This window comes from Arachis ipaensis, chromosome B07 (assembly GCF_000816755.2).
Source record: "Arachis ipaensis cultivar K30076 chromosome B07, Araip1.1, whole genome shotgun sequence".
NCBI classification, from domain to species: Eukaryota; Viridiplantae; Streptophyta; class Magnoliopsida; order Fabales; family Fabaceae; genus Arachis; species Arachis ipaensis.
The window spans coordinates 125,739,390-125,746,793 of record NC_029791.2 but is presented as its reverse complement, the minus strand read 5'-3'; positions in this window follow the sequence as shown (position 1 = coordinate 125,746,793).

The window sequence follows — 7,404 nt, the reverse complement described above, 5'->3', positions numbered from 1 at the left end:
TTTAATTAATATAAAAAAAAATTAAGATAAAAAAAAAGAATACGAAGATTGTATGCTATAATTTAGCTAAAATTTTAGAAATTAATATATAAAGTTTGAATTTTGAAGACAATGATTATAATGATAAAAATATATTAAGAACAAGCATTAACATTTATGCTGAGATTTTAATTCAAACAAAAAAGACTTTCTTTTTAAAAAACAACATTTATCAGTCAAATGTTACTGTATGTCACCTGATATCTATAATAGACGCTAAACTCGTCATTTATTGTGTTGTGGTCTGGTTCAAGTTGCGCCAATCTGAACTAGCATTGTGTAGTGTGAGGCTTGTCCTACACGATAGTCTCTGAAATGAGCCAAATTTAAGATGGTTCAAAGATCCTTATTATCATCATCATCCAATAGTCCCTTGACCAATCAATCAAACATAAAATTAAAGGAGTTGTTAGTAATTTACCATCTTAAGTTAATCAATTTTATTGTGAAACTAATTTTAATTTAAAAATTAATGAACATAAATAATATTTTTTTATTTTTTAATGATTGTAGTTAATTCATAAATACGTTACATATTTTCAGATATTCATAAATTCATCACAGATCCACTATTGTATATCACTACTATTCAAATTATAATTATCCACGTGAAGCTTGTTTAGATTTTATAACAGAATAAATACCTAGTTAAATTAGGTTAATATAATTTTTTAAAAATATTATTTATGTATCAAAATCAGTTATTAATATTTTTTTTTGGTGACTTTTTTTGGTTTTTTTTGGTGACTAGTTATTAATATATTTGTATATAAAAAATATATTATTTAATTTATTTTTAATGTGTATTTATAATTTAATATATATTTTATATTAATAATTAATTTTGATAGTTAATTTTAATATATACCTAATTTAGTTGAATTTTTTGTGAGATAGACTCTAATTTTTAGTGTTATCTTATAGCTTTGTACATCAATCAGGTTTACCTAATAAATAACTTATATTTTTTACCTAATATGGATTATGTAAGGTTATAATGTTGTTTGAATAAAACAAATACTACTAGATTTACTTGTTATTGCTAGTAATCATAATACAAGAAAGTTATTGCTGGTAACTATAATACAATAGAAGACTAGACACCAGAAAAATAATAGAAGAGTTATAATTTTTTTTCAAATAAAAATTCTATTTTCTTATATAGTTAATTCTAAAAAAAACTCAAATCACCTCAACACATTTTATAAAAAATCAAAGCATCTTAAATTTAATCAATCTCTATTTATTAAAAATAAAAAATCCAAAATTGTTAGTTTGTCAGCTCTAAAATAATAAATAATTAGAAAAATTCATCAAGATCAGTAATTTTTAATATTTTTAGCTATTATTTTATCAATACAAGTACTAAATTATCTTTAATAAATAAATTTTACTAATTTACTGTTGCAAACTCTGACAATGTGAGTACAAATTATATTGATTTATATGGGTAAAATTTCAGTAAATATAGGTTCAAATTATTTTTTTTGTAAAATATATATAAAAATGGGTGCAAATTATTGCTGACAAAGTGTTCATAAAAAATAATATTTTCTGGTCATATAGCATTGTTCTAATAATAAATCAGCACCAATTGATTGACTATGGATGTTATGTTTTAAAATTATAGATGTTATACATATGAAATGAAATTATAGATATTAAATTAGAGAATTTTAACCACTTTTACTATAAAATTTATATTTTACAATTATGAAATTATGAAGTTACTTTTAATTAAGATAATATAACCGGAAAATTTTTATTCCTATAGTGGGAGTACGTACTCCTCATCTAGCGCACGATGCTCTGCTAGGGTTTCACTACACCGCCTCCATGGTTACACATTTCTTTGTCTTTTCTTCGTCAAACTCTTTTCCATCTTCTTCTACTTTCTTTTCTTAATTTCTTTTCCACTTAGCTCCCTAATTTTCGTTTTCTCTCCCAATTCATTCCTCTTTTAATTTATTCCGTTTTCTAATTCACTCATTCCATATATCTTATTTCTCTTTGGAATCATTGAATACCAATTCAATTCTGATTTTCTCTACACCATGAGCAACAAATCAGAGATTCAGAACCCTCATATAATTGCTATGACGGTGGAGGGTGTCAGCCTTCAAGTGGCACCCAAAGAAATATGAAACTGCTCTCGTGGAATTGTCGGGGTTTGGGGAGACCCCTGACAATCCATAATCTTAAAGGGATATGCAAATCCTACTCCCCCGAGATTGGTTTTATCTGTGAAACAAAAAATCAATCTCAACAAGTTGAAGGAAAACTAAGATCTTGTGGTTTCAAGGAATGGTTTATTGTGGATCCGGATGGATTATCAGGGGGTTTGGCAATGGCATGGAGGGATGGTTGCACTGTTCAGATTTTACAGCATGGTAGATTTTTCATTGCGGCATCAGTTCTGACAGCTGGTTCCTATGGTGTTCTAGGTGTTTATCTCAGTTCAAATGATCAACATAGAATGGCTCAATTTACTGAATTAACTTCAGTCACCCAACAGTTCGATGGTAAGGTTGTGTTAATGGGAGATTTTAATGTCATTTCTAATCAATTGGAGAAAGAAGGTGGGGGTGCTAAATCTCCTTCTTCTATTGAAACCTTTAATAGTTTTATTGATGATAATTCCCTGATTGATATTGATATGGTCGGAAGACCATTCACTTGGTCAAATAGACGGAGGGGTGATGAGTTGATACAGGAAAGACTGGACCGATTCCTGGTAGGAGTTGATTGGCAGCAACTCTATCCCAATGCAACGGTTCTTAGACTGTCAGAATCAGGCTCGGATCACGCCCCTCTTCTCTTAGACTCTAATCCGAGAACTGAGATATCTAAACGCCGATTCAAATTTTAAGAAAGATGGTGTTCTAATGATGAAATAAGGCAGATTGTTAGAGAGGTTTGGCATGAACAGATTGATGGTTCAGCCATGTATATCCTAGCTCAAAAAATAAAGCGTTGTCGACATAAGATTGTCAGATGGCAACAAGAACACAGATCTAATTCGAAGGTGGAGATTGATTTACTACAGTCGGAATTAGAGGAACTTCGTTTAGAGGAATTCATGGAGGCGACATCATTTCAGAAATAGAGGACAAACTTGAAAAAGCATTGCAAAATGAGGAATCTTATTGGAAAGATAAGTCTAGAGTCAAATGGCTCAAATCTGGTGATCAGAATACAGCTTTCTTCCATCAGAAATTTAAAAATCGAACCCGAAGGAATAGAATTTGGCAACTAACTGGCAGTGATGGTGAAGTGGCTACTTCAAATGCTGGTATTGCTTCTGTGGCTGAATCTTATTTCAAGGACATCTTTTCCTCCACTTGTCATGAGAACCCTGAACCTCTGTTTACTGATTTTGAACCTAAGGTTACAGCTCACATGAACCGTAGGCTTCAAAGACCAGTGACTATGGAGGAAGTGAAACGCACAACATTTAGCATTCATCCTCAAAGTGCTCCAGGAGATGATGGTATGACAGCAAAATTTTTTCAAAGCTTCTGGAACATACTTAGTGGTGATGTGTTTCGAGCAGTTAAGAGCTTCTTTTCTGGGGGCAGAGTCTTGAAAGGTTTTAACCACACTCAGATTTGTCTTATTCCCAAGATTTCTGATGCTAAAGATATGACTCAGGTAAGACCAATAAGCCTATCCTCAGTCTTTTACAAGATTATCTCCAAAGTATTTGTACATAGGCTTCAGGGTATGATGAATAGACTAATTAGCCCTACGTAGAGTGCTTTTATTAAAGGCAGATTAATCTCTGATAATATCTTAATTGCTCACGAGTGTATGCATTACTTGAAGAACAAAAAAAGGGGTCTCGAAAATGAAATGGCGCTAAAATTAGATATGAGTAAGGCATATGATAGGGTGGAATGGCACTTTCTTTGGTTTATACTAGAGAAGTTTGGTTTTGACTCCCGGTGGATCATGTGGATTCGAGAATTAGTGACAACTGTTTCTTATTCTGTTATTGTGGAAGGACAACCTTATGGTTTCTTCAAACCAAATAGAGGTATTCGACAAGGAGATCCTCTATCCCCCTATCTTTTTCTTTTATGTGCAGAAGGTCTCTCCTTCTTGCTACACAAGGCAGAACAAAACAGACTAATTCAGGGTCTTCAGATACATAGGCGATGTCCCAAGGTCAACCACCTCCTATTTACTGATGATTCCATCTTATTCTGTAAGGCTAATCCTGAAGCATGTTCAAATATCCTGCATTTATTGAATTCTTATGAAAGCATCAGTGGCCAGAGGGTAAATCTTAATAAATCTGCTGTATTCTTTAGCCACAACACTCCCTTCACTACTCGTACACTACTGGCTAACTCTATGAATATTAATCACATTGGGGCTCAGGATAAATACCTTGGTTTGCCTTCTACAGTCTCTAAATCGAAAAAGGCTTCTTTTAGTATGATCAAAGAAAATGTTCGGAAAAGAATCCAAGGGTGGAAGCGCAATCTTCTTTCGTCAGGTGGTAGACACGTATTGCTTAAGGCAGTGGGAGAAGCTATTCCTATTTATACATTGTCTTGCTTCAAGTTGCCTGATGGTTTAATTTCGGAAATTCACTCTCTACTTTCTCAGTTCTGGTGGGGACAAAAAGGTTCTGAAAGGCGGATGGCTTGGATTAGCTGGGACACTATGACTCGCCCACGAAAAGAAGGAGGCCTTGGATTTAAAGATCTCAGAATCCAAAATCTGGCGCTTTTAGGCAAACAGTTTTGGCGACTTGTAACACAGCCTACTTCCTTATTATCCAAAATCCTAAGAGGTAAATACTTTAGCAATGGTAATGCTATAACGGCAGAAATTGGAGTCTTACCTTCTTGGGGATGGAGGAGCATACTGGAAGGCCGAAAGATTGTTGAAAAAGGTCTTAATTGGGCTGTGGGTACTGGTGAGAATATCCGAACCTTTGAGGATCCTTAGCTGCCTCCTCCGTATCCTTTAATGATTTCTGACATGCCAAATAGACAGGCTATTTCTGAGTTGGTTCCAATAGTTAAAGATCTAATTACTGAAGATAGGAATTGGAATCAGAATCTCATTCAAGAATTATTTCCCCAAGACGTTGCAAACAGGATTTTGTCAGTTAAAATTCAGCAGAGTAGGGACAAATTGCAATGGAAATTGAACAAATCCAAGCAATATGATACAGCTTCAGGTTACAGAATTGGCTATTTATTTTACCATCCGCCTCTGGAGCTTTGCCCTAATTATATGCAGCAGAAAAAGACATGGATTGATCTATGGAAGTTGAACTTGCCTCACAAAATTAAGCTATTTATATGGAAAGCTCTCCATGGCCGACTTCCGGTGCTTGCTCAGATTCATCACCGCATCCCATCTATATCACCAATATGCCCCTGCTGTCATGAAGCAACGGAAACAGTCACTCATTGTTTGATCGATTGCTCTAGAATTAAAGACGTATGGTCTCAGAGTTATCTTCGTGACTGTCTTCCCCCTCAGAGTTCTAACGACTTTTGGATATGGTGGACTGCATCAACAGAGATACTTAACCCGTTGAAGAATGCTGATCGTAATCCTCAATTGCTTGCCATCATTTGCTGGAACTGCTGGAAAGCTCGCAACCAGTTGATTTTTGAAGGTTCTACTTCTATGCCATTTTTCAATACAAGTCTATACAATCATTTATATTCATGCGCGCACGTTTTTTTTCGTGCTGTTGTTGCACATTCTTCTTCTTCTTCTTACTGCACGTTCTTCTTCTTCATTATTTTTCTCTTACGTTGTCGTCGTCACCAACACCACCACCTCCTCCTCCTCCTCATCCTCCTTCTTTTTTCATTGGAATTTCTTCTGTTCATCCCTTTTCCTCCTTCTCCTCCATCATCAGTTATCTCGTTATTGAAGATAATAAATAATTCAAGTTTAGATTGTCAATTGAACCAGAACAAAATTTATTATTGTTTTGAATCCAATCAAGTGGCTGAGGTGTGGTTCGATTCTAGTTAATGTTTTTGTTAATAGTTTATGATTCTATAGGTAAATAATGTTTTTGTTTGTGAAAATTGTTGTTCATCGTTGATGGTTTGAATTGAATGTAATATAAAAGTTCTGCATTAAAAAAATATTTTTCTGTATTTGTAGCAAATTTGGGTGCAACATGAAGATATTTAGGTGTAACACGAAGATATTTGAGTGTCTTGTTTAAGAATTTTCGGTGTATGTGTGCTGATAAGTTCTGCATAATTCAAAACTCTTCTTCTCCCTCCTCCTCATCTTCTGCTACTTCTTCTTCTTTTTCATCATCATCATTATCATTTTTTTTTCTTATTCATCTTTTTTTTTCTTGTTTTATCTTCATAAGTTTCTTCTTGGTTTACTCTCTTAACAAGAATAAAAACAAAAAAAATTCAAACAAAGAAGAAAAAAAAACACATAATGATACAAAATTACTTGAAAAGGGATGAACTTACATTCATTCAACTAAAAGAGAGAAAGAAATAAGAAAAAAAAAGAAAAAAATGCAGCATTAGAGGAAACATTTTTCTGTATTTGCAGTAAATTTGGGTGTAACACGAAGATATTTGAGTGTATTGTTTAAGAATTTTTAGTGTATATGTGCTGAGCTGCATAATTCAAAACTCTTCCTCTTTCCTCCTCAACTTCTGCTGCTTCTTCTTCTTTTTTTCATCATCATCACCGTCTTATTTATCTTTTTCTTTTTTATTTTATCTTCTTGAGTTTTTTTCTTTTTTTACTCTCTTAACAAGAATAAAAATAAAAAAATTAGACAAAGAAGAAGAAGAAATACATAATGCTGCAAAATTATTTGGAAGATGATGAACTTACATTCATTCAACTAAAAGAAAGAAAGAAAAAAGGAAAAAAAGAAGAAGAAGAAAAAATATAGTATTAAAGGAAATATTTTTCTGTATTTGCAGCAAATTTGGGTGTAACACAAAGATATTTAGGTATAAAACGAAGATATTTGAGTGTATTGTTTAAGAATTTTCGGTGTATGTGTGCATATAAGTTATGCATAATTTAAAATTCTTCCTCTTCAAAATTCTTATTTTATATTCTCATAATTTTTTTGGGAGAAAAAAATCAAATAAAGAAGAAAAAAATACATAATGTTACAAAATCAATAGAAAGAGGAAGAGGAAAAAAATACAGCAACAACAACAGTAATAAAATGACAATGAAGATAAAACATGCGAAAAAAAAGGAGGAAAAACGCAAAGAAAAAAGAGAAGAAGAAGGAGGAGGAGAAAAAACACAAAATACAAAAAAAAATAATGTAATTTTCATTTTTACACACTTTATATAAATAAATTTTATTGGGTTAAAATTAATTTATATATA